A 27,412-nucleotide genomic window follows, 5' to 3' on the forward strand; every position below is an offset into this window, starting at 1 on the left:
ATATGGCCACGGAAGGATGAATATGCACAAGGCGTCCTCCTCCTCCTCCTCCTCCTCCTTCTCCTCCTCAGCGGCGATGGCTGCGGAGGCCCGGTAATTGCCGGTCGTCAGGGGTGGCAGGAACAGTAATTTGCATCTCGGGGATCCTGCAATCAGCGTTCTATTCATTAGTGCGCCTGCCGCTTCATCTGCTGGCCACTCAGAGCTGCCAATCTTCCAGCGGCAGCCAAAGCATGTAGGGGGGGTGGGGTGGGGAAAAACAGCAAATGGGGAAAAGTTTCAATTACAAGCCGTGGCCACGCCGAGTGGTGTAACACGTCTCAAACCCTATATTTAGGCGGGTTTTTATGCAGGTGATTGACTGGTGGCGCTTTGTAGAAGGAGAATTGGATGAAGAAAGCTCAATGAAAGCGTATAATGGCATGAATGTTCAATCACTGCGCAGCCCAAAGGGGGACTTTGTCTGGGGTCGTGTGAAGTGGGGGGCCTAGGACCGTCGAGACAAGACACAGACAATTGTCACTCAAGCCTATTGTCTCATAAAAGATTACACTACATCTGATTTGCTCTCTTTGTCTTGCCACGCAGCTCATGTACCTCTTCCCGCCTGGTGTAACTTTTTTTTTTTTCTCAAAAAAAAAAAATTTAAAAAAAGTCCTCAACTACTTGTGGAGATGACACAATCCTGATTAAGCCTATCAGCTCATCCAACATCTTGCTATATTTTTCAGGTTTTTATCTTTTAAATATTACCGTGCGCCGCATTTGCTGGCATAGCAGAAATGACACATTTTTACCGAGGAATGGGTGGAGTGCCGCACCTTGTCTCCCGTCACTAAAAATATTATTTTGCATTTCTGTAGCAGAAAACATAGATGGAGGGACTCCAGTCAAAGACAAGACAAAAGTTAAAAATATAGATTAGTGATGGACATTTCATTATGGCAAAGATGTTATGGGGTCAGTTAAAATTCATAATTGCGTTATGTAATACATCCATGTAACTTCCAGCAAGTTTTTAACTATAGTTTAGCTAAAAAATTAGGGGTTTTTTTGACACATATTGAGCCCTGCCCAAACATAACTGAAGCTGAAGACACTGGGGTGTGGTTAATCCACCCACCGCAAGGGCACCAGAAGTGACAAAAACCAGCGTGCTACACACTGTACGGCGTGATGGAATCAGAAGGACGATTTTGACTTACAGGAGCACGCAACTGAACGTGGCCTCGTCAGAGCGTGCACGTTCGACCCGATCGGGAGGTCGGAACCTGAGAGCGACGATGACGAGCAGCCAAGTCGAAACTGCACGACAGAAAAAAAGACAGTGCCCACTGGCTCGATGTGACGGTATGTCAAAAGCGTGTCTTTTTACACAGCCATGGCTAGAAATAATAGCACCCCAAGTGTGACAATATTTTTGAGCATGACTACACATGATATGTTTCAGTTTTTCGATACTATACGGTCTTCCAATATATTGTGTGCCACTCGCTCATGGCACAGAAAGTCTTTGCCGTGTCTGTTGGCTTGTCATGTAGGGAAAAGTACAGACGACAGTACTGAAAAGTATTGCGTGGGTCTTTTATTCCTACTGCCCAGTGCATAATAACCATGTTAGCGTCAGAGGTACTGTATATACACAAGGAAATCCTCCCCTCTTGTCTGCACTGCTTTGGCGCTGTATCGTGGCTGCTGTGAGATTTAGATCTCTTGCTGGGGTTTGAGGTCCTGATGACCGTCGGAAAATTGGTTGGCACCGCAGCTGGTTTTGGCCTCTTCCTATGTATCCAATGCTTTCTGCTAAGTCTTTCTCAAAACAGGGCAGTTTGAAGTCATTAGCGCAGAGTTTGGAATGCTTGCTGAGCACTCAAAACCGACCACGCTTCATCTTGGAAAGAGCATCGTAAAAATCACTAAATCATACAACGACAAATATACAAGGACGGAAATGACGACGTGGTACAATAGCAACACAAGACCGGATGAACAGGCTGTTTGGCTCGTGTGATGTCACAGCGCCTGATAGAGACGAAGATCAGTAGCCGCCAGATGCAAAAAGAAGAGGGCGCATTCGGTATCATATTTAGGGATTCAACTGCTGTATATTTCCTATGTAATAACTTTGAAATGGCAGATGTGGTCTATAAAGGGATTCTGGAGTAATGGAGAAAAAAATGTTAACATCTTTGTCCTCTGACCTTTACCAGAGAGAGAGAGGTGGCATTTCTGAGAGTGTCAATCAAATGGGTTGCACGTATCTTTCTAGTCACAGTTTTTAACATATCAACCTGTAATTGGTTTCGGATATTCTTCAAAGATTGTTCCTGACTAATTTTGGTGAGAATTTTTGATTTTATAACTCCTGATTGCAGATTTTTTTTTCCTGTCATATACGTGGCCTACTTAAGCACATTGCTGAAATGGTGTGCAATAATTTATGAATCAATTCAGAAAGCACAGAATACAATCACGCAGACTATTGCCTAATGATAGCCTCTCCCTATTATTAGAGCAATTACAGTGATTAAAACCAACGTATCAATGTATTCGTGCTGCATGGTATGGGCGGGCATCACTGATACTGCATGATTTGTTTTGTCAAGTGCATTTGGTTCAGTTTCTTGTAGTTTGAGTGGAACTGATGGCTTAAACACACAGTAAAAGTCAGACTTTTGTAATGCTATAATCTAATTTTGATAAAATGAAATGGAAAATGTACATCAAGAACAGTCCAGTTGCCTTGATTCAACCATTGCGGATTATCGTGACCTGTATCACTGAGAATCTACAATCAAACCCATGGACCAATTTAGTAGCATGTTTTTAGAATGATGGATGAAACAGCAGTATTAGCAGAAAACCCATGGAAAGATGGGTAAACCTTCAAATTCAACTTAAAAAGTTTGAAGCCTCGATTTGAATGGCCAACCTCAGAACCGTTAAGCAAATGTGCTAACCACTCTTCCTTAGAGTAAATCATCCAGTGGAACCTCGATTAAAAAAAAACAACCTTGATATAACTGATATCGGATGAAGCCGATAGTCAGGACTGAACAAGTTTCCATCTGTCACATAAAACGCCGTTAAAGTCTGTTAGATTCAGCATTGTTGTTTACTGACGCTGTGAAGCAATGCAGGTAGAGAAGGGGACTGATCTGTTTCCCCATCACAGAATTACAATATCACTATATCTAATTCCAAAAGAAGCGCCTCCCCTGTTCATGTTGAATATGGCACGTCACAATGGTTATATATATTGTCTATTGTCGATCGAGCAGCGTGGCATGCCTGCGGCACTGCCGTGGAATAAGTCTCTGGAGGCTGCAACATGCTATTTTTGGTACAATAGCAGGTTTTTTTTTTTTTTAAGCTGGTCACTTTTGGCAACGAATTTGGATCTAGGAAGGACACTAATTCTTTGCACCCATGAAAGCAACTCACCGACGATGAGTCTCTATGTCCAAGCACACCGGTGTCGTAAGTTTGGATAAAATGTGTACCTTTTATATATATATATATATATATAAATTTACAGTAACTTTGTACTGTGAATTTTAGGCCACAAAAAAAAAAAAAACATACAAAACGAGAATTTTATACTGTACATCAAAATGGGTGCTTAGTCTGCTCTATCGAGGTTGCACTGTGAATTGGTGTAAGACAAATGAATCATTACTCCACAGTAAATCCAAAAACAGATGAAAAATAACATACAACACCATCTGCTGGATCTACGGCCGTAAAACAGAGTCACCAATGACCACAATCACAACCCAACTTGACCTGGGGATGAACCTGTCCATACACAACGAGGGAAATGCCCCAATTTCCCATTTGACTTGGCGTGCTTGATCTCAAATCACAGTTCATTTCTCCATGCATGAGCACATTTCCTCCTCTCACTCATGACAGCCTTTTATTGCCTTTGCACGACACCTTTCCACCCCGTCGGCGCGCACCTCTGCAGTCAAGGCAAGTGTCTAGCGTCGCAGAAACAACAACACCGACTCTGACGGGCCTCTGTCAAATTATTAAGGCCGCCGCTCTGATGATTCTGCAACCGGACTCCAACCAACCGTCCTCCAGATGACTGCAATAACACTATTACACTTGCCATCATCGTGTCAAAACACCTTTCGCTGTCAGCCTGTCTGACCAGCTGTCAAAACCCCCCTCCGACTCACCCCCTTTATCCGCTTGGTTGTGAAAAGACAAGAGGCGAGCGGTTGAAAGCGAGGTGAATTCTTGGGAACAGCCTACGAGTCGCCGAAACACCTTGACACGCACCTGTCAGGAACCTTCATTTTGCGCGTGCGCGCGTGAAAGGGGAGGGCGGGTACATTGAGGGGTAAAGAGAGGGAGCGTGCAGCTAAGTGGGTGGCAAAGGAGAGCGATGGCTGCTTCTGACAGGAGCTATTTGGCTAATCCAAAACAACAGCTGGAAGGTAAGGAGGATTGGGAGGGGGGGAACCTTACAGGATATAAAACCGAACCCTGAATGCAGAAGCCTTGATTTGGAGGAGGGACAGGCACACTGATGACAAACAAAAATGTAACCCCTTCCTATTTTTGTACTGCAGAGATCTGTGTGAACCTTGGTCCTCCATGTTATCTCATTCATGCTTTGGTCTCCTCGCATCCCGACGAGTCCTGTGCTCACCTTGCTCAACAAAACTTTTTCAGTTACACTTAAGTCTCCATTCACAGTGGTGCCTTGAGATAAGACTTTAATTTGTTCCGTGACCACGCTTGTAACTCACAAGACTAATATCCCAAATCATCTCTCTCCATTGATATGAATGGAAATGTCATTCATCCAATATTGTGTTTTATAAATACATACTGTAACGACATAACTACATTGAATGTAAAGTAATAAAATGTTTTTAACCATTTTTTTTTTTTGCTTCAATTCATTGAATATTGCACTGCTCCCTCAGAAATGGAAGCCTTAGTCAGCTATGGGTAGTATAATGCAGATACACAAATATAGAGTCCACTGAGACATCACAACTCTTACGTTTGTCCTTGCCTCCCTTACTGAATTCATGCTAATGTGGTGCTTAGCTAGTTTTAGTGTGTTAGTTAGTTACTATTCAAATAAAATATGCTAACTTGGAAAAAAACAAAGAGCAGCAGGTCGGGTGAAGTCACTTTGTTGGAGGGAGGCACTAAGGGAGGACAAGCAGCCTGTCGGGACGCCATTGAGTCGCATCCATTAGCGTCCAGGAGGCAGGTGAGAATGATTACGCACAGTACGGTCACGCATGTACTGGCCTTCATTAAACATCTGGTTGAGTTTTGTCGAGACGGGGAAGCCGCTTTAGGGTGGTCCTTGCTCCTCCAACACATCTGTCCTGTTAACACGGGCCGGGCCTTCAACGTTCTAACGTCTTAACATCTCCTCTGGGTGCTGCAACGCGACACCTGCTCGGCCCACTGCTGACTGTATAATTAAAACGTCCAAATCACAAGGAGCTTGGTGAGATAATGTTTGTGCATGCAAGGCAGAATGCACCGCAGCATATGATACCAATGGATACCGTGCAAGAATTCCCATTAGTGGCCTTGAGGCTCGCCTTGCGTGGTGCTGTAAGAAGTCATGGTCAGTTATCATTTGGCTGTTTTATATTGGAGAATATTTACTGTAATTATTACTTTACTACTGCATTAGCAGTGTTGGGAGGAACCAATTACTTGTAATGCATTACATGACTGGAAGAAAAGGTGCAAAAAAATTCCAGTTGCTTTTGGAACTTTTCATGATCACAATTTTAATGATATTAGTCAAATAGATTTGTTTTCTTTTTTTCCATATAACTTCTTGGTTCTGAACCCAATGTTTGTGGTTGGCTCTCTCCGTACATGACACTGAAATCCCATTTTGGGGTGAAATTTATTAGGTTTCTGAAATTATGAAAAGGTTACACTCATATTTTTGAGTGCATAAAATAACATTGACTTTTGAAGAATTTTATCTTGATAATTTAGGAGCTTTTTATGGAACATTTACTATACTCATCTGTGTTGTCTCTTTATGTTATCCATCCATCCATTTTCTGTGCCACTTATCCTCACTAGGGTCATGGGAGTGCTGGAGCCTATCCCAGCTATCTTCGGGAAGGAGGCGGGGTACACCCTGAACTGGTTGCCAGTCAATCCCAGGGCACATTGAGACAAACAACAGTCGCACTCACAATCCCACCTTGGGGGACTTGAGATTCTCCAATTAATTCATGTTTTTGGGGAAGTAGGAGGAAACCAGAGTGCCCGGAGAACACCCACGCAGGCACGGGGAGAACATGGAAACTGCGCATAGGCCGTGCCAGGATTTCAACCTCGTTCCTCAGAAATGTGAGGCAGTTGTTCTAACCAGTCTCCACCGTGGCACTCCTTCGGCATACAAAAATTTTGGGTTTTTTTGGTTCTACACTTGTGTACATGTTGTGCATGTACAGTACCTGTCAAACATTCTGAAAATGCAACCAAACCTTTGACCGCAACTATATGCCTCTCTAATATGCCTGTATCATATACTGGTAGTATACAGTATGCCTGTAATAAATGTTTTCTAATAGTTGGTGACAATTTCACACTGGAACATATTATTTCCACTATTCCATATCATGCAACAAGATATACTCAAACATTCAAATCAATTTTAGTGTGCTTTAACAAATTGTGTTCCAATGTAACTACATAGTAAACACATATGTGTATTTATAACTTATATTAATAGTAGCATGTGATGATGATGTGAGTGTTTGTCTAATGGCATTAACACAACAGAAGAGTACTACCCAGCAAAATAGTCTTGATGAGATCACGATTGTCACGTTACCTAGAAGCACTCCGATGATGATGCATAAATCTACCATCTGCTGTACTATAAAAAGCAGTAATACAAATTAATAGTAGTTCAACGACAACCCAAAACCACTGACGACCTTGGTCATGTGTTGTGAGACGAAGCCACTAAACAATCCCGCCCCAAAAGTATCCCAACTTTGAGGTGTCTGGTTTGGCTCACCTTGTCTGCATATTGTCCCAATCATGCAATTTTTATCCTCATCTGCATCGCTGAAACACACTGGTCTGGGCAAAAGTATTGGGAGAATTCCATTACTACATTGTCTTTAGGAGTACATATTCTTCCACACCAAAGCATCCAAGCATGCCTTTAGCAACCTTGGTTTGTGCACTCAAACTTCCCCAAAAAGCTAGAGCTATCCAGAAAATATATAGATAAATCAAATAATTCTCATCCAACCCCTGATTGATTGATCACGATGTGTGTCCAAATACTTCTGGTCCTATGTCAGCATGCGCAATGTTCTATGTTGATGGGATCAGGCCATATTTGGTCATGAATGCGGTTAGGAGCACAACAGAGGAAAGAAGCAGGACATGGCCCACAGCCTCTAGCGTGCATTAAGAATATCATACATCCTATATTACACTATACATAATATCTTTGGTATTATTTTACATTTTGATGCAAATGTATAGACTTTAAATTGTTTCTTCCCCTCCATGGACACACAAACACACACATACACACTCTTAACCTCTTATATTAATCCATGAGCTCTAACCTGAAGTCTACTTTAAAGTCACTTTGGGAACTTTAAACACACTCTCATGTCTGATTGGCCTCAAGTTCTTTAGCGTGTGTGTATTACATATACGCATGCGTGCGTTCGTGTATTTGTGTGCGCCTAAGTAGCAACAGATGCTGCGTGTGACCTCAGAGGCTTCCTGGAAACTCAAATTTGTCAAAATGAAGAAGGAAAGAGAGAGAGCGGCACTTTAGGTAAATTTAACGTATACAGGACGAACGCACACGCATGTACATACTGTACGCCATGCAAACCAAGCTTTTTGGGGTGTGTTACATGATCTCACGAATAATCATAAATGTACTTGTACACGTCGAATCAAACAATGATAAAATGTCACTCTGGAGGTTATGTTGCCACACATTCAATCTCCTATAAAGCTACTGGTCACATTTTTCCCTAATTTTTGAACCATGAGGCGAGTCAGTTTTTACACATTTTGCAGTTTGCAGTTCAAATCTTTTCGAAAGCTGTTTTAAAAAATAGCTTAAAGAGAAGCATATACGTCAAATGTGAAAAAAAGTTTTTAATGTATTTTTATGCATGCGGCAGGTGACAGCAACTTGGGAACATTTGTGATGTAGGGAAGCAACAAAGATAACATGAGCGTTAGAGGGCAAAATGTTATCACCCGCACGTTACTGCTCTAGTGTCATAATTTTAAACAGCCGATATTTAATGTGAAGGATTGATCAAACATGTTGAGGGAACAGGAAATAGGATGTTATGTTACAATGGAGAAAATAATAAGAGTGCCTGCAGCTCTAAGTTATTTTAATTCCTTTTTGACGAGGGACAATTTCCTGCTGATTTAATGACGGGCCGTTTAAACTTAAAGTTGTGAAACCGATAGCGTGGTGACTCAAGGCTTCACTCTGGGTTTCCACTTTGTGGCCTCTACCTCGCGACGAGGCCGAAAATAACCCCGTTGTGCTATTCGCCGATGGCGGCGCCTCACCGGGAAAAGGCACGGCCCTTGCATGCATCATCCCGGCTTTTCTTGAGCACCGGAAAACAATCACGCTATCTGGGTGACGAGCAGGCCTCGAGCCGAGCCCATGATATCACCTCTTTAGGAAAACAAGAGGAAACGCGTGCCAGTCCCTCTCATATGCGACCAATTATTTCACGGTGAAGTCGAGTTGCGGGGGCCGGAGGGGGACATTTTCAACCATTAGCCCTTTAGCTCCGGGATCATACTGAGGGTAATAGTGACTAAACACTGAATAAACACATTTGGCTAATAGGTCATTCCAACCTGAAGCGGCAAAGGGAGCCCATTGGCTCTCAGGGGCACCATCGTTGGCAAAACGCGCACGTCGAAAAGATGCAAAAGAACATGCGAGTTGGCAAAACAACAGTTTGTGTCACACGGGAATCCAAGCAACAATGTGCATCATCATAACACGTTTATTACATGATAAATGTGGCTAAGCGAGGATTTGCAAAGCTGTTATTCAAATACGGATCATTATCCAGCATACACTTGGAATGGAAACACAATAAAATGCTTTAAAAATCATAACTAGCAATAGCACATAGCTTATCCATTATCTTTAGTTGTTGCAGCAACCAGCTATTTGAGGTTGAGAAAAACTGTTAGCATTTTTGTGAAAGCAGTTATAAACTAAATAAACGAGATAAATAAATGTTTTGGCTGACATACCAGTAAGACTTGTTTGTCGATGGATTATGAATTATTTTGGTTGTATTAATATTATGTTTGTAACTTCTTGGGTATTACTTCTTGTACATGTAAACCCCCTTGTGAGTACTATTTGAGAAAAGTGCATAGTAAATAAAATATATTTACCTACAAAATGATCTTAAAGTTTACTAATAGTTATTATCTGTGCCTCATTATGAGAGGTCATCATGTTCATGTTGTAATAGTAGAGCATGCATGTACTGTTTCAATATAAAATACATAATCAGCTGAAATTGTGATTTGTATTAGTATCAGTATCATTATTGTATTATACTATTTGCATTATGATAAAGTATCATTAATAAGGAGACATAATGTCTCTAAACTGACAGTAATGACTTAAGGTCATTTCATTTTTTTTTAATCTACGTGGATTTGGGGAGCAATAATATTGCTGCCTATTCTAGCTGCTGTTCAGTATAGTGTAGTATTGTATATTATTCTGTTTTTATGAGTATTCATGTGAGGCTGTCACTATTTCGTTCATAACTGCTTGCATACAGATTATTTATTGATTCATGTATATTTTTTGCTACATACAACACTACTGCTTATTGTTGCTGCTGTACACACTCAGTTGTCTTTATTCAGGTACTGTTGCAACATATGCTGCAGCTCATTGTCTTAATGTGATGTAAATGTTTACATACATATTTTGGATTCTCTTGTGCCGCTACTGTCCACATTCTCACTGTCAAAGCCAAATTTCCCCATTGCGGGAAATACAAAAAGCATGTTCTCATCTATAATTTTGACATGAGAGCAATCGTGTGACTGATTGGTCGCCAGCATTCGCGCAAAAATGAATCAGAAGACAATTAAACGTTACTCATTAATTGTTTTCACGCACAGTTAAATGTGATCATCTGCTCCAAATGTTCTGCAGGAAAACAGAAAAGCACTTCTTGGAGAAGGCTAAGGCTTTTATCTTTTATTGTCAAATTCAAATGTATGAATAAAATAAATCTCAGAGCCACACTTTTATTTGGATCTGCACCAGAATGAAACAGATTCTTCCCCTGCCCCCTCAACTGAAAATCCAGTGGAAATTGGTAATTGTGTTAGTTTATATGTAATCCTGCTTTGCCAGGGAGGCTGGCTCTAGTTTACAGAGCTTGCGCATCTGTATTCTCAACTGCACACTGTAGAACGGGTTCTTTCTTGAGCCGTGCAACCCCCCACCCTCCTCTTCCCAGATCCATCCAGTGCTTTAACGGTAGAGAAGTAATTTTTTTTTTTTTGCATTAGACTGCTGAAAATAAAAACAAAGGAAAAAAATGACAGCAGTAAACACTGTGTCATCCTAATGCAAAGACGCAAAAGAGATGTTCTCCTTCTTGTTTTTGATGTTTTTGATTATAGCTTTTCAGTGTTGGCTACAATGTGGTTTTTTTTTTTTCTTTTTCAATTATCCCTACAGAAAAATATTTGCTGCTGTTCTATTTTCCTTCCGAATGTTTGGAGCGGATGAACAATGTGACTGCCTGAAGAAAAAAAACAAAACAAAACACGAATCGTGTTTTGTAGAACCTTGGCTGAGCAAGACATGTTGTAGCCGTGCTGTGTGGTAGGACGAAGTCAAAACACGCGGGTTGTGTCGCTGCTCTCTCGCCACGAGCCCGCGGCTCTGTTTACTTTCCGCTAGCAGGGCGATCTGGAAGCGTTTGGCCGGGGCTCTGCACTCACTGGGAACTATCAACCAATTCACATTTTAAACTATTTTGATATCGGGCCCTGTGGAGAGTTGCTCTTTCCTTGAGAACATGACTTGCCTTTGGGCTCTGGGGCCTGCTCGCACGGCCCTAGCAGTAAACACAGGCATGGAAGCCAAAGAGTTCCTTTTGCGTTGAGAATAGACGTCGACAAAAAGTGGGAGGGGGGGGGGGTGGGGAGTGAGGATAACCTTCCTCAAGATCTCACGATTGTGAGGAGGAATCCACTGTAAACAGGCTGGAGGGAGGAGATCAGTGCAGACAAGTGACTTAATAGCTCATACTAAGGAAAAACCTACATATACTAAAAATAGACTGGCACAGATGAGGAGCAGCCATCTTTCAAAAAGATTTAGTTAGGGAGCAAAGAGTTACAGTATATTCAACCTAATTAGTGTCAACAACCATAAAATGGAAACAAGACTCAATAAATATGTTTTTACAAAAAATAGAATAAACAATCCTCACTGGGTAAATGCTGAAAGATCACTGGAAATCATCAATATTTGTATTACTCTGATACTATGACAGGCATTTACATTGCCGCTACTGTTTAAAAACAATGCTGAGAGATACTGTGTTGTATTCATGCAATTATGCATTCATTTTTTAAATTTTGAATAAATATTGTCTGATTAGTGAGCAACAAGAATACAAACTCATACTTTAGTGCAGTGCTTCCCAACATTTGACTAAAAAGGCAGCCATTATCCATGATAAAAATTTCACGGTAAATAAATGTCACAAAAACCACCAATATGGAAATAATGATGATCTTGTCTCATTTTGCTTACAATTTTGACCAATTCAGGGTGAAATCCGTACCTTTTTAATTGAACACGAACTGATACATTTGCAGGAAGTCGTTCTGTTGTATGAAAGGCAACAGGTGAATATATAGATTTATTGTAACCTGTGTCAAGAAATGGAAGAGCATTTTATTGTCCTGCCTTTCACTATACACCACTGGCATAAATAGCATAAAGACATATCTGCAATGAAAGAACAGTAGATTTTGGACAAAACAAGGAACCGATGAAATTGCATGGATAAGTTCACGTGGCCCTCCTGGCGGATATGACATGGCCACGGTCAGAAATCACTGCTTTAGTGCACTACAAAAATGGCACATTCACACGACTATTTTTATTTTATTTTATTTTTTTTTTTTGAGGGGAGTGAATGCTGAGACAAGCATTCACACACAAATACAATTTCACATCTTTGGTGAATAACAAATACCAGCTGCTCAATAACCCAACTTGGTGTCAGAATTAGTTAAAAATAATTGTTTTGTTTTTAAAAATGTTTTTTTTCCAATTTTGTGTTTGCATGACATTACATTTGTTTTGTTCTATTGTAATTAATGTTGAGAGACAGTCAGTCACATGATGTGGTGGAAAAAAGGCAGGTTATTGTAGATTAGATTCTTGCATCACTGATAACTTGTATTATCCATAACAGCACACGACACCAACAAAACCTACGTGAACAGGGAAATTACCGAGCAAACTAACATTAAGATGCATAAATTTCAATAGAAATTGAGCTTGGATTTGTGTCTGACGATGAGAAATTTCTACTGAAAATGTATCCCAGCGTCATCTTATATCTGACCACAAGTCTTGCTTCATAAAGGTACGAAATGTAATATGGTGAGGAGTCATATCAATACATGGTTGCATGATCGGTAGTACAGCATATGTATAATTATGAACGCGGCTGAGAAAAAGTACTTTAAAAATGATCAATCAATACTACGTGGTCATTTCGAAAAGGAAATCAGGCTGAATTTATGGCTATGTCTAATTTCTGTTCATTTCTGCTCCTTCCTATTTATTTTTTTGTCTGTGTTGTTTTCTCAGCATTGCAATGCATCACTTGACATTACCCAAGCAAGTTTGAGATGCAGCGCATCAGCTGAAAGCAATTTGGTCCGGAGCGCAGCTGCCAGGCGGATAAGACTTTCCTTCTTTCGTTTACTTTGAAATGTTCCTTCCCCCCCACGCACCCCACCCCAACTTCCAAAATACACAAGGCGGCCAAATTGCTGACATGTGTGAGAGGGGGGCAGCGAGGCTCCTGCATTTTTTCATGCCCCCACTACGCAAAAGTCCACATTGTTTATTTAAAGAACGCTGAACACTTTAGCACTATTAAGCAACATGTCATATAGTAAACTAAAGGTTTCCTCTCAGGAAAAATCCCTGACAGTTTATTTTTCTTCAGCAAAAAGTTGGTTTAGACTCACAAAGCTGCCTCCATGCACAAGTAAGCAACGGGCCTGTGAAGTGCAAAATGCTAAAAGCACAAAGTAAACCTGGATGTTCTGTGTCTATTGTGGGAGTGAGACCAGAGCATTGGGCTGCCTGTCGCTTGCCCGAACCATGTATGTCACAAATGTGAGGAAGACACAACGATCATTTCATACAATGTACCACGCTGGGAAAACTACTACATTTAAATGTCCTCTCATTCACTGAACTACAGGCCCAACTAGTGCCACAAACCCAGCCACTGTCAGTCTCTAGCCATAATAAAATGTTGTCCACTCAATTTCTGTTCTGTAAATCTTAGTGAGATGTGCACCTGCCCACAGGTCTTTAGAGAGATTTTGACCCACTGTGTGAGCAAACGGCTCCACTTGTCTCAGGTTAAAAGCGTGCTTGCACCAGATGGCCTGTTTCTGCTCCTTCTGACGCTCAATGGATTCAGATCAGGTCCAAAGTTTTGCTCAAAGTAATCTTTGAGTAGTTTTAGCCGAGACCATGCTTACTGGCGGTGGGCAGTGTTGCATGTTCCCTTTGATAGTCTTGAGATTTCATGGCACCCTGCACAGATTCTGCCCAGCCTGTGCCAGATAACTGAGCTTCCTTCATGTTTAATAGCATTTACGACACTCTTTTATTTGCATGCTTTATTTTTGGGTCTTATCTGTCTTGCCAAAAAGCTCCAGTTTTATTTCATCTTTGCAAACGACACAATCTCACGCAAGCTTTGTGGCTTTTCAATATGCAGCTTGCCAAATTTGTCTTGTCAGTTTCACTGAATTTTAGTGACCGTTATGTGTATAATGGAAGGCTACCAACAATTTTGCCGATGTGTGTAAGGCAAATATTGACTGAGTTGATTTTTTTTTTATAGGAATTAGGAAAGAAATGAAAATGAGGGGGAAAACACAAAAATAATAGCCCTTCAACAAGACAATATGACAATAATTACTAATAGGTCTTTTTTCTACTGAACTGTTAAAACATCCTGTTCTGTAACCATGAAATAAAATTAAATTAATTCATTTATTTCATCATTTTGATTTCTCTTGGATAAAAATATAGTGATTTTATTTATTTAGGTGTTAAAACTGACATTGTTTCCTAAAACCTAAAATCAAAAAGGCTTCTTCATTTCTAAGAATTCAAATGTTCTCCCGGCAACCTTAAAATGAATTCCCCCTACTTTAAATGTTAAAACTGAAGAACCCTTTTCAATTCAAGGTGTAAAGTTCAGTTGCCTTGATTCAAATTTTGGCCTGAAGGAGTGAGAGGCTACACAGATACACGGACTTGCTGGCATGAAGATCACCCAATTACTTCACGAACAATGTATAAAAAGCCGTACTATGACAGGACATCACCACTATTTCCGATATACAATTAGATTTTCTGGATAAATGAATTTTAACTTAAATGGAAATAAATACATGTATTTATTATTATTTTTTTTAAAGATCACCTGAGAAGAAATGGACTTTTTGTGTGTGGGGTGGACGTATAATCCCACGAGCCAAAATTACCAAAGTTATGAACAAGCTTCAGATAAACTATTGTTTGACTCGATTAAAAAAAAAAAAAAAAAAGTTAAGGTACTGTAATGCCCTCATTTGTGGCCAAGTTCCTGATGCCATTTCTGATGTGTATTGAACAGGTTAAACAAAATGAGAACACTCACAAGGAGTTGCTGGAGGCCACCACTTCATGCGTAGATGCTCAAATGCAGACAAACCGGCACCATCTTCTTAGGCCATGCCCCTGAGAAGCACACATTACAGTACAAATATTACTATATGTACAGTAATTGCAACTCATAAAACCAGTTTATTTCCTTATTTTTATACAATACATGGCTAGATTCTTTTTAGTAAAGACTACAAAAATACTGCAGTGGTTTATGGGGGCTAGAAAGAATTAACATTTCATTTCATTTGGGAAAAACTGGTTTGATACACGCCTACAAGTAAAGTGACTTCCAGGCTTGGTCATGGAACCAATCAATCTCATAATTCAAGGTATGTAACACTGTGAAAGTGAAAATGTCTTTAAAAAAAAAAAAAACAAAAAAAAAAAACTTTGTTGCTTCCCACCACCCCTGTCCTGTTTGCAAAACCTTTCTTGCCGCCTTATATGATTGGCATGAGCGCCTGAGACTCAACAACCAGGTAGCTACAAAGCTAGACTTCTACAGAAACACCTATCACAAACCCAATGAAAAAATACAAGTCCAGAGGTAAAATGTATGCAATTTTGTCTGTCCCAAAAAGTGCATATCCTGGCGAAAAAAGGAGGACATTTGCTCTGTGGGTTGTGAGGGTAAAGCAGGACAAGAGAAACAGGGATGACAGCCAGGAGTCAGCCTTGTGTGCGTCACCCAAGGCGTGGAGGGAAGGAAAGAAGACTTCCATCGGGGCGGGTTGGGGTGGGAGGGATCCAGAGACGGGAATGTTGCTATGACTGATAGCCCACCGGAGCCCACAAAGCCAGCCGATACTGGGAAGCAGCTAATATACCTTGACATGCGTAGGAAACCCAAAACTCGACGGGAACTCTGTCAGATAGGAGCCACCCAGAGGAGTGTGTAGCCTGAGCCGTTGTGTGTCTTCTCTAACTAGCACTGTTTACATGAGTCCTGGGCAAAGGAATGCTCTAGTATACCTTGAAGAAACCACAAGCACAACAGCATTTAGCAGCACATCAGCTCCCCACCATGGGAACAAGTCAACTCCACTCGGCTACCAACAACTGGCAGCAACTCGGTCAGTTTGTGTGTGTGTGTGTTGTGTGTGTGTGTGTGTGTGGGGGGGGGGGGGTGCGTGTGTGTCCGTGTTCCGTACATAGGATCATATCCTTCCGTCAATATTAGCTTGGATGCTGTAATATTGTCAGCAAGCACTTAATGGGAATTGAAAAGGGCAAAGTGACTCCTATGTGAATTTGAGTCAGGACTGATTTCCAAAAAGTAGCCCCAGTGACATGATGGGAACGGACAGCTTGGAAACAAAAAAACAACAGCTATGCGCAAAGTTATGGACCTGACTGCCAACAGATTTTGTTTTTACAAAGGACTGCAAACCAATAGTTATGGCCCACTAAAATACCACTTAAATAACAGTTAAACATTTTTTTCTTTTGTGTGGGAAACATTTTTACGTGGGACTTATGTGAGATGCATGACAATATTTTTTAAAATGACTTTAAGAAAATACTTTAATGAAACGCAAATACAGTATCACAACAGTATTAGAAAGTGATGCCCCCAAGAGTGGGATAGTTCCAAATGCAACATGTATCTTCTTACCAGTGTCCCACAAACAGAGCTCGAGATTTTTCTTTTTTATTATCATGGTTTTTAATCCAATAAACAACAAAAAATTAATGTGTTCAGGATTTAAAAAATAAATAAATTGAATCCTTGCAGAATGTGGAGATCTGTCCATCTTTGGTGGAAAATGGTGAAATGGACATAAGTATTTGGACACCTGGCTGAAGTAACAATGGGAAAATGCAAGGCTAGCATCAAACTAGTCAACAACATGACTAAACAGTGAAGAAATTTACTGAATTCACCTAATTTCCTGATAAAGTCTCATTTTTACTATTCTTTTTTTCTTCACGATTCAATGGAGTAAATGTAGGGCGGTACGATATTAACAGTGGATCGATGGTTTGAAAACTGTTTCAAACGTACAAATGTGGCTTCTACGTTGAACGCTTGGTTGCAACGCTAGATAGGCATGGACTAATTGGACAAAAGTAATGTGACACCTAACCAGAATATTTAAAGTATAGAGTTTGTTATCCCTTTCGTAGTTAGAACTGCTTCGAGACATTCTACATGATTTTTGGAGTGTCTGTTGGATTTTTTTTTTTTTTTTCATGCCAGAGTTCTCATGTTCTTATGCAGTAAATTCATCCAAGCATTCCTTATGCCGGAAAACAAAAGTTTTCCACATAGAGTGTTTCCCATCAGGGTGGATGTATCAAAATATGCTGTTAAAAATGAGGAATTAAGATTCAGGGGGAACTGGGAGAAAAATATTAACTTGTCAGTACGTTTGAATCTGATTGTGAATGGTTGCTTGTATATATGTACCCTGTGATTCAATGTATATTTAAGATTAATTTTTAATGAGTCGGAAGAATGTGTGATTGGCTTAAGACCAGTCCAGGGGGTACGCCGCCTCTTGCCCCAAATCCAATGTGATTAGCCCAAGATCATACGTAACCACGATGAAAAATGGATGGACAACTAAGCGGCCTAGCAAAACCACTGCTTGATTGATTAGTTCATTAACAGGTGTGTCCTGAGTCTTTAGTCATGTAAGGAAACAATCTAGCTCGATCAAGAGAGGCCCTGTTTTATAGATCAGAGTACATTGTTCACACTCGCTCACACAAAAATGATTATGTATCATTTTCCTGACAAGAAGACCGGCAGTTATAAACAAAAAAAAAAAAAAAGAAACAAAGGAAAATGACTTGAGGTCGAATGTGCGCACAGTGCAGCTGGGTAAGGTCTGTTTGGCTGACGAGACCAGCGAAACAGTGCAAGATAAAGCAAAGGGGATGACAGCGTGAAGGCAAATTGGCTCTGACTTACAGCAGGAGAGGAGAAAATGAAGGAAAAAAAAAAAAAAGGATTGAATGTTGGCACGCAGGGAAAGTGAGTCTGCGGTAGACTTGTAAATAGCCGGAGGGACAGGAGGGATGGAGAAATGGAGCTATCAGCAGAGAAGCGAGGAAGGTCTGGGCTCGGGCCAACATAAACACGCTTGGTGCAGAAGGAGCTGCGGCAACATGCGTGCATGAAACAGCCTTGTCCATCCACAATATGTACAAAACACATAAACATGTAAACACTTAAGGCTGCACATTTTATATACATCACACGCATATGTATGAACACACACGCGCAGACAAACACGCGCGTGCACACCCCCAGCGGCAAGCTTCCAAACCGCAACATCTTGAGTGTTAAGCCGTGTGTCGTTTCATTTCATCACATACTTCACATTAGTCCACTTTGCTACGAAACCACAGAATAAACACGTAACCCCCATATAAAAATGGCTGCAGTTTTATTTTTACACATGTGAAATAAACACACGGGGGAATTAGCGGCGCCCCATGGAAAATCGCTCCTGGGCCATTCTGGCCAGGTCACTGAAAACTTTTCACTGTAAAATTGCACTTCGTTCCATTCATCGTGGGGGTGAGTGTGTGTGTGACTGCTGAGAGATGCGACCTAGCTCAAGAAAAACACGAATTATGGACTACAGTATAACGTTGCTTAGTATCAAACATTAACCAAAAATCACTTAGCACAATTCACATATAATAAGAAAATGTGCCCATAAAATGTGAAAAATCAGTTTAGATAGTCAGAGAGTTTGAGTGTTCCCTGCCTGCCTTCACCTTATCTTTGATATACAGTAAATTGTTATCGGTTTACAGGTTCGGCATTTTGCCAAACGATCTTTTTTCTAGTATTTGGGATGTAATATTGCCTCCATGGTGGCTCAGTAAACTTGAACAGTAAAATCTTCCACTTATTTCTGACTTGCAGATGTTTTCCTGCCGAGAGGCTTGAAATCAGGTCATTCGAAATTCTCAAGCTTCTCTACGTCACCGCCTACCTTTCCACCCCTGAGCCAGCGATGTCAGCATAAAAAACACGCGTGCTCTCACAACTGGGTCTTCTACACGGATGTGACCAATCAGAGGAAAGGGGGCGGTCTTGGCCAAATATGGGCAAAGCGATACAAACCTTGGTCAAACAGATGTAGGAGTCAGAGGGCCCTTTTCTGAACCCTACAATGACAACACCAAGGTGCTTTTAAATGAAATTGTTGGTTTTATACTAAGTCCAAGTAACAGAATCGTTCTATAGAGGTCCTTTAATACCCTCTATTCATGCTGGTTTATCTTTCAGAATAAAGATCACAAAAAATGGGCCATTCCACATACAGCTGTACATTATTTCTACATCATTGTCCATAATAGAGGTGTGTCCAAAGTAGGCCGAGAAATCTTCATACAAAAATTTCATGCTGTATTGATATAAAATGGCCAGACTACTGCATCAACGTAGTTTAGTTTAGTGACACATGATGTCCTCAAACTTAGACAGAGGTAAAAATTTGAGTTATTTGAGCTAGGGTATTAAAAAAAAAAAAATGAACATTTTGCAGGTGGTTGTTTTTTCCCACCCACAGACAGCTGTTTGGTTTTTATGTCAGTCACACCTGCAGCTAGTATAAATGCAGCATTCACAGTCAAACTCCAAATCTGAAACAGAGTTGACATACAATGTAGTAATGTGTTCTAATAACACAAAAGTTCTATCTATAAAGTTGTCTCAGATCCAGATGTAAATACAGTATTTTCCACACTATAAGGCGCACCACATTATAAGGTGCACCTCCAAAGAATGGCATATTTCAAAACTTTTTCCATATATAAGATGCACCACATTGTAAGGCACACCGGATTAAAGGCCCATAGAATAGATGCTACAGTAGATGCTGGGGTTATGTTATGCATCCATTAGATGGAGCTGCACTAAAGGCTAAATATTGATCCATATTTATGGCGCACCGGTTTATAAGGTGCACTGTCGGCTATTGAGAAAATTAATATAGTGTGGAAAATACGGGAGGTGGAAATAAAAGACAAATTGTGAATCTCATCGAATTAGACTCTCTGTCCCAGTCCCTTTAGTGAAGAGCATACGAGGTGTGACAGAGAAGTTGCAGGATGGGCGCCTTGTCACAAAAAATTTATTTCCAACCCAAACCATAAATGTTTCCATTCAATGCAGGGTATACAATCAACCAGTATGCACAAAAAGCATAATATATTTTTGAAAGAAGATCCTGCTGCATTTGTGTTGCTCCATGCGAAAAATGCAATAAAAGTACTACTTCATCATGGTATGAGCATCCGACAGTTACTGGCCATGAAGAACACCCCCATGCTGGAGCAAACACACTCGCCCATATTCACTGGACCTGACACCTCTTGCCCAAGCGCAAGGAAGTCATAAAGAGCGCCCACTAGAAGACTGACAATATCAAGATGCTGGTCATCCCTGACGCTGGGCTTGCGGAGGATCCCAGAAAATCCTTTGAAATTTGAGCACACAAAGAGGCATGGCTGAGAATGTGTGTTAGACCTCATGAGGAAAACTTTTAGTTCGGATTACGTGTCACCAGGTCTAAAATTTGGAGATACCTCGCACTCGTATGTCTGAAGTGAGAAAAGCGACAGCTCACCTGTCTCCAATCCTTCGTCACTGCAGTCAAATCCAATAAAAATGTGAGTAGATTTTTCTAGGCTGTGTAAGCATTAGCCTGAAATCATTCACAGCATTCAGACATGATCCATGCTTTTTTTTCTTTTGCATGGCATGTGTGTAAAGCCTCCATTAACGTGCGGCCGAGCGTTGTTGGCGTGCTGCGAAGCGAGTGCGCTCTTGCTCTGTCTTGTTTTTGACCAGCCAAGCAACCCACCGACGCACGCAGCCTCCAACGTGGGTTCTGTGTTTTCTTAAGCGAGGCATTCAGAGGTGTTTGGCGAAACTGTTGCGGGATGGGTCGCCCGCCAAGCGTGTCTGCCTGGAATGCAAAACACGACTCGTGGTCGTCACTCTGTCACCAGCGCAGGCTTCCATGAGGGCGCTGTTTAGGAGCGAGGTTCGTTCAATTTGCTCTTAATTTAATTGCTACTGTTGAAAAATAGCTGTGCATCAAATGCAAATAAAAGTTCATGAATACGTAACCAAGAACATTAGGACTGAGTTGGCAAGTTTCTTTGCAGTCATCAATCTGTACAAACCAATCTATTCCAATTCAACAATGATCTCCCTACTTTCTATCATGCTAGAAAGAGAATGTAAGCAAATTGTGCACCACGTTTCATTTATTGGGGCTACTTCTGCTGTGTGAAATTTACCCATCAGGCATCGTAGTTATCAAGACACAATTGAATAATTTCCGATACTCCATAAACTTTCCTTTCAGCTTGTCCCGATGAGGGGTCGCCACAGCGTGTCATCTCTTTCCATCTCAGCCTATCTCGTGCATCCTCCTCTCTAACACCCACTGTCCTCATGTCCTCTCTCACAGCATCCATCAACCTTCTCTTTGGTCTTCCTCTCGCTCTTTTGCCTGCCAGCTCCATCCTCAGCACCCTTCTACCAACATACTCACTCTCTTGCCTCTGAACATGTCCAAACCATCGAAGTCTGCTCTCTCGAACCTTGTCTCCAAAACATCCAACTTTGGCTGTCCCTCTAATGAGCTCGTTTCTAATCCTATCCAACCCGTTCACTCCAAGCGAGAACCTCAACATCTTCATTTCTCCCACCTCCAGTTCTGCTTCCTGTTGTTTCTTCAGTGCCACCGTCTCTAATCCGTACATCATGGCCAGCCTCACCACTGTTTTGTAAACTTTGCCCCTCATTTTAGCAGAGACTCTTCTGTCACATAACACACCAGACACCTTTCGCCAGCTGTTCCAACCTGCTTGGACCCGTTTCTTCACTTCCTGACCACACTCTCCATTGCTCTGTATTGTTGACCCCAAATATTTGAAGTCGTCCACCCTCGCTATCTCTTCTCCCTGTAGCCTCACTCTTCCCCCTTTACCTTTCTCATTCACGCACATATATTCTGTTTTACTTTGGCTAATCTTCATTCCTTTCCTTTCCAGTGCGTACCTTCATCTTTTGAATTGTTCCTCCAACTGTTCCCGGCTTTCATTGCACATCACAATATCATCTGCGAACATCATGGTCCAGGGGGAATCCAGTCTAACCTCAACTGTTACTCTATCCATTACTACCGCAAACAGGAAGGGGCTCAGCGCGGAACCCTGATGCCATCCCATCTCCACCTTAAATTCTTCTGACACACCAACGGCAATTCTCACCGCTGTTCTGCTGCCCTCATACATGTCCTGTACTATTCTAACATTTGTCCGCTACACCAGACTTGCCCATGCAGAACCACAGTTCCTCTCTTGGTACTCTGTCATAGGCTTTCTCTAGGTCTACAAAGATACAATTTAGCTCCTTCTGCAAGCTGTAAGCTGCAGTAATATTTATCATTTTTCACAGACAAAGAATGCATATGGGTATTTCCATATTCTCTGTCTACATGTTTTTCTACAAATTCCCATTCAAATATCCATTGCATAAATCAATATCACACTGCCCCATAGATGCTGTTAGTTAGCCCCTCAATGGCTGTTTGCATTGTGTGTTAGCATTAACTAAGTACATTCAAGGTATGAGGTTGTTCTAGAAATGTGCACTCATCTTTACTTTAAGTTAAGTTTGACAGTAAAATGCTTTTAATAGCGTTTAGCAGTATTTTATTTGTTTTTATGAAATGCTTATGAGAATATGCTTAAGTGTTCCTTGTTGTAAAGTGAGTTGAGTTCGTTGTCACCATACATGACTCATATGTCAATTTTTTTCTCGCCGGTCAAAACAATAATACATAAAAACTGTCCACATGATGGCTCGTACTGTGAAAGACACTACCCATAAGTTTGGTCACTTTTATTGCAACGTATCAATGGATGCATACCGTAAAAGTCACCCTATTTTGCAGGTCTAAAATACAATGGATCTGATGTACTTTAGAACAATAACCTTGGTCAGCTTTATACCTCACAACTCATAAGGAAGTTTGAATGACGAAAATTGTAGCTACAAAAGTGTCGATAGAAAGTGTCACCCAATCTAGTGTTTGACATAAATTGCTTGTCATGTATGAAAACTAAATAAAATCTGTGTGAAACATTAATAACCTATGGTGATGATTAGTTCAACAGTGATAGTCCTAAAGAAATGAAAAATCTATCTACCCGTTTTATTTTTTGGAACCTATCCAATCAAAAATTCCTGGATAAACATTGGTGCTCGAAAAATATTTTTAAAAATGTGCATGTACATACCTACCATTGGTCAGATTACGTTTCGACATGCACAAGTTTCTTGCTTCGCTATAAAGAACACTAATCCCTGCAAACATAAAGACAAGCAGCTGAACAGGAAGAAAAGTGACAAAAAGGAGAATGAACATAACCATTAGACTTTTGACCTCACTTACTTCAAATTCGTTGTATCATGTGTCAACTGCATACATAAAGTTTGTTACTTTGAAATAGAACAAGACCCCCTCAAAGTATGATATAATTACTTCAACACTGCACTTGGCAAAATGCTAATGTGAAACATTGAACTATTTTCGCATTAGACCTATGCACCATCACACGTTGGTTCAAATTTGCTTTAAAATAACCAGGATTCTTTGTTTCAAACAGAACGTCACGTGAAAGTACAGTGGTTAGCTGAAGTTCAACGAAATTTGCAGTCAAAATGTACATTGAGTTTTAAAATTTTATTACACAAAGCATCAACAGAAAATGTCAAGCTAACAATAATTTTTTTATAGGCACTGAACACAACTTTTGTTTGGGCCTATTTCTCTAAAATATTGTTCACGCATGTCCAAAGGAGCAGAGGTGTGGCCTAAAATTACCCACAATAACAGGCCAAATGTTCCGTTTTACTGCCTGATACATGAGATTTGTAAATAAGACTTAAATCTTTGGATTAACCTCATAAAAAATGATTTTGCATTTATATTTTTCTTCAGTCTATGTACAAATGATATTGGGTAAGAAGTCCTTTGAAAATAAGATGCTTGCATAAATTGTTTTAATGTAGTCCAACAGCATGTCATAAGAAAGGGAAGCTGTTCTTTAATCATTTACCGTATTTTACTTTAATTTTTTTTTTCCCACTATTTTATCAGGTGACACAGCTCTACAGCGCTGGCCTCGCAGCTCGGAGGACCGGGGTTCAAATCCCGGCCTCACCTGTGTGGAGTTTGCAATGTTCGCCTCAAGCATACGTGGGTTTTCATCATCAAAACATCCCCACAATTTATTTTTTACATTTGTCACGTGGATCTCACTGGGGGTAGTGTTTGCTCTCTGGAACAGGACTCCGACCTCTCATCCCTGGTTGAACCATGCTGTTTTAACAGACTTGAAAGACGTCAAAATGAATAAAACCCTGTATAATATAACCACATCTGCTACGTCTGAGCCGTCCTCCTCTGTTCTTCCCACAAGTGGGGGTTGTGGCCGCAGCAGTGGCACTTTTGGACGCTGGGTTTTGCCACATGAAGTAACAACCTGCATGGCAGTTCAAAGCCATGTGCGAGGGGACATGAAAGTAGCACTCAGTGCGAGATCACAAGGTGGAATGGGAAGTACCGTAAACAGAAAGCACATCACCATTTTGAGGTCCATCTCAAGAGCGCCCACACTGTGGGGTTCTTAATGTGATGGATGCGAAAAGATAACTTGCTGGTTTCAGCTGTTTGTTTCCATTTGCAGAAAAACTAGACATCTGCCACCCTGCACTGTTTGGTGCTCATCGCCAATCCAAACATTCGTTTAATTGCGTTCACCGTGACACTAGACATTGAGAATACTGAGAGGCCAGTTACAAAGCAGCTAGGTTGTTTGAGTACTTTAGCATGTCCAGCTCCCAGGCGGGCTGTTGCTTTGTGAAAGCGCCGTATTGTATTTCTTTCCTGTGCCAGAGCACGTTTCCTGTGGCGCTGCCGTGTCAAACAACGATGACCCGCTGCTTCCTGCAAGTCGCATGGAGGCGAGGCCCTGCCACGAGCCCCGGGGGCCTCTGCGCCAGCCACTGAACATGCTTAGGGACCCCCACCTCCATCACCACCCCTCCCTCCTCTCGCTTTCAAGTCATCCCCCACCTTGCGTCGACCGCATCTCACTTTTCTCTCGCTTCCTTTTTACTTGGATGTTGATCATTGGTCCATGCATCTTCCCTCCTTCCCCCTTCTTCTTATTCACCTCCTCCACTGTGACTTGCCCCCTTTTGCTCCGTGCTTCCCTCTATCCACAGCTCCTTTCCTCTTTGGATCCATTCTTCCCTGCCCCCTTTCTCCCCCTCAGTTCAGGTCAGAAGAGGTTCTGTCAGACATTTCCCGTGCACGCCGTTGATCCAGACCACACCTTGCGAGGGGGATTTCTTCGTGAGTCACGTGCAGCGTAAGACAAAAGCACTAACTCGGGAAATGCGTGATAACCAGTTGATTGTCATGAATTTGATCGTGTGGAATTGGCTGTTGATTAATGCTGTCTTAAAACAAAAGGCATAATAGAGTGCACAACCTGGCTTTACAAGACCTTCAGACAGCATTATTCTTATTATGAAATTGGCATCAAAACATGAGTCCACAACATTTACAACACCTGTCAATCCATCAATTTTTTGTAGTGTTTGTCTCATTAGGGTCATGGGTGAGCCGGAGCCTATCCCAGCTGACTTTGGGCAAGTTGCACCCTGGACTGGTCACCAGCCAGCTGCAATCCCACCTAAACATAGAAAACGATTATTGAAATGACATTGAATCCTGTCTTTGGTTAAGTGTACACAAAATCAATCAAGGAAGATCAATCAAATTGTGAACCTATAAGTAGCATTGCCTGAGGTTTTTTGGACTTTACTGTCACAATATAAATTCCAAAAATACTTCTTGCTAACAATTTTTCTTGTCTTTGGAGAGCCTTAATCATCCAGGTCACAGTAATCCACAAAGGCTGAATTCAGGCAAGAGAATTTGTTTGTTGAATTTGTTTAGGTAATTTTTTTTCCCCGTTGGGTGTTGGGGGGGTCCAAAATGTTTGAAAATGACTTGGGCACTGATGCTATATTATGAACGAAATGCCCATCCCAATCCCTACTTCATACAACTCAGGAGTTTCCCAAAATAAATCACACATTATTGCAGTGCATCAAATGATCAACTGTACATTTTGCTATCTTTCTTTTCTCATCAAACAGATAAATGGGCATCCCGAAAGGCACCCAAGATGTTAGAATATCATGTCTGACCTAAGCGCATTTTCAAAGATTGTTTCTTTTTTTGGGGGGGCTTTTTCCCCCGCAAAAAAGGACTCCTTTAAACTTTAAGACTATATATGGTCAAACTAAAAATGCAAAACACTGTGTATCATCGCTTCCTTTTTTTTTTTTATTCTCCATACCCTAGCATGAGTTAAGAGTGTAAATTTACCAGAACAAATTCATCCTGGCTCAAATTAACTGAATCTTCATTATTTTCATTAATCTCTTTTCTGTACTGCTTGTACTCATTAGTGTCACAGGTGTACTGGAACCTATCATAGCTGACTTAGGCTGAAAGACGGGGTACACACCCCTAACTGGTCAGCAGACAATCACAGGGCGCATACGCATAAACAGAGTTTTCAATTAACCAGGGGTCAGAGGGGACAACACAACTTCACAAAGGAAAACCTGAGGTAAGATTCAAACCTAGAACCTCAGAAGATTTGCGGCAGATGTCCTAACCATTGTCTCACCGTGATGGCCTTACATTATTTTCTATTGGAAAAACTGTTTCCAAATCCAAACAAGAGGTTAAAAAAACACATTGTTTCACTCTATATGGAAATCAAAGGTTTGCTTTCATTTGAAGTGTCGGTGGGAAAACATTCCACTCAATACATGCGAAGCGATAACTATGTGAGTGTTTATTTGAATCTTCTGATGAAGTCAGAAGGACTATCACTGCATTACGGCTGAGCCTTGAACAGTCTGCTTTCAAGAGACATCTTCAAGTAAACACCTGTGAGCCGTTTGTGTTGAGTTGCCAATTGGAGCGTTACTATTGTTCCCAGTAGAAATCAAGAACATGGCAAAGGTTAAAGACTTAACCTGACTGACGACTACTAGCTTGCAAAAGACCTCCCTTACAATTCCACGACTGCAACTCGAACAGAGGGGAAAAAATCCTGTTTTGCTCACATCTGTTCGTCGGGTCAGCGAGTCTTTCAATTGGCTTCTCTTCCCGTCTCATTTGGAGGTCACTGCGTACTCGTGCGTCGGCACACGTGTGCTCACGACACAAACACGCTTTCTGCGCATTTCATAAGTGCTTCTTTTTACACTGTGTCCCATCCGGGTCAGGGAGCAGGAAGCGAGCTGGGAGAAAAGAAGGAAGCAGAAGCAACTCTTTGTGG

At 41.1% G+C, this 27,412-nt stretch overlaps 1 long non-coding RNA gene across 1 annotated transcript; it reads right to left on the reverse strand.

Moving 5' to 3' along the window:
- On the reverse strand, positions 1 to 27,328 carry LOC133490585 (uncharacterized). Its single transcript, XR_009792249.1, has 4 exons — positions 27,198 to 27,328; positions 14,991 to 15,070; positions 1,206 to 1,305; positions 1 to 213 (listed from the first exon to the last, which is right to left on the reverse strand). It is a non-coding gene; the product is annotated as an uncharacterized LOC133490585 (long non-coding RNA).
- Positions 27,329 to 27,412: the final 84 nt, after the last annotated feature.

Source organism: Syngnathoides biaculeatus, chromosome 17 (assembly GCF_019802595.1).
Source record: "Syngnathoides biaculeatus isolate LvHL_M chromosome 17, ASM1980259v1, whole genome shotgun sequence".
In the NCBI taxonomy this organism is placed as follows: domain Eukaryota; kingdom Metazoa; phylum Chordata; class Actinopteri; order Syngnathiformes; family Syngnathidae; genus Syngnathoides; species Syngnathoides biaculeatus.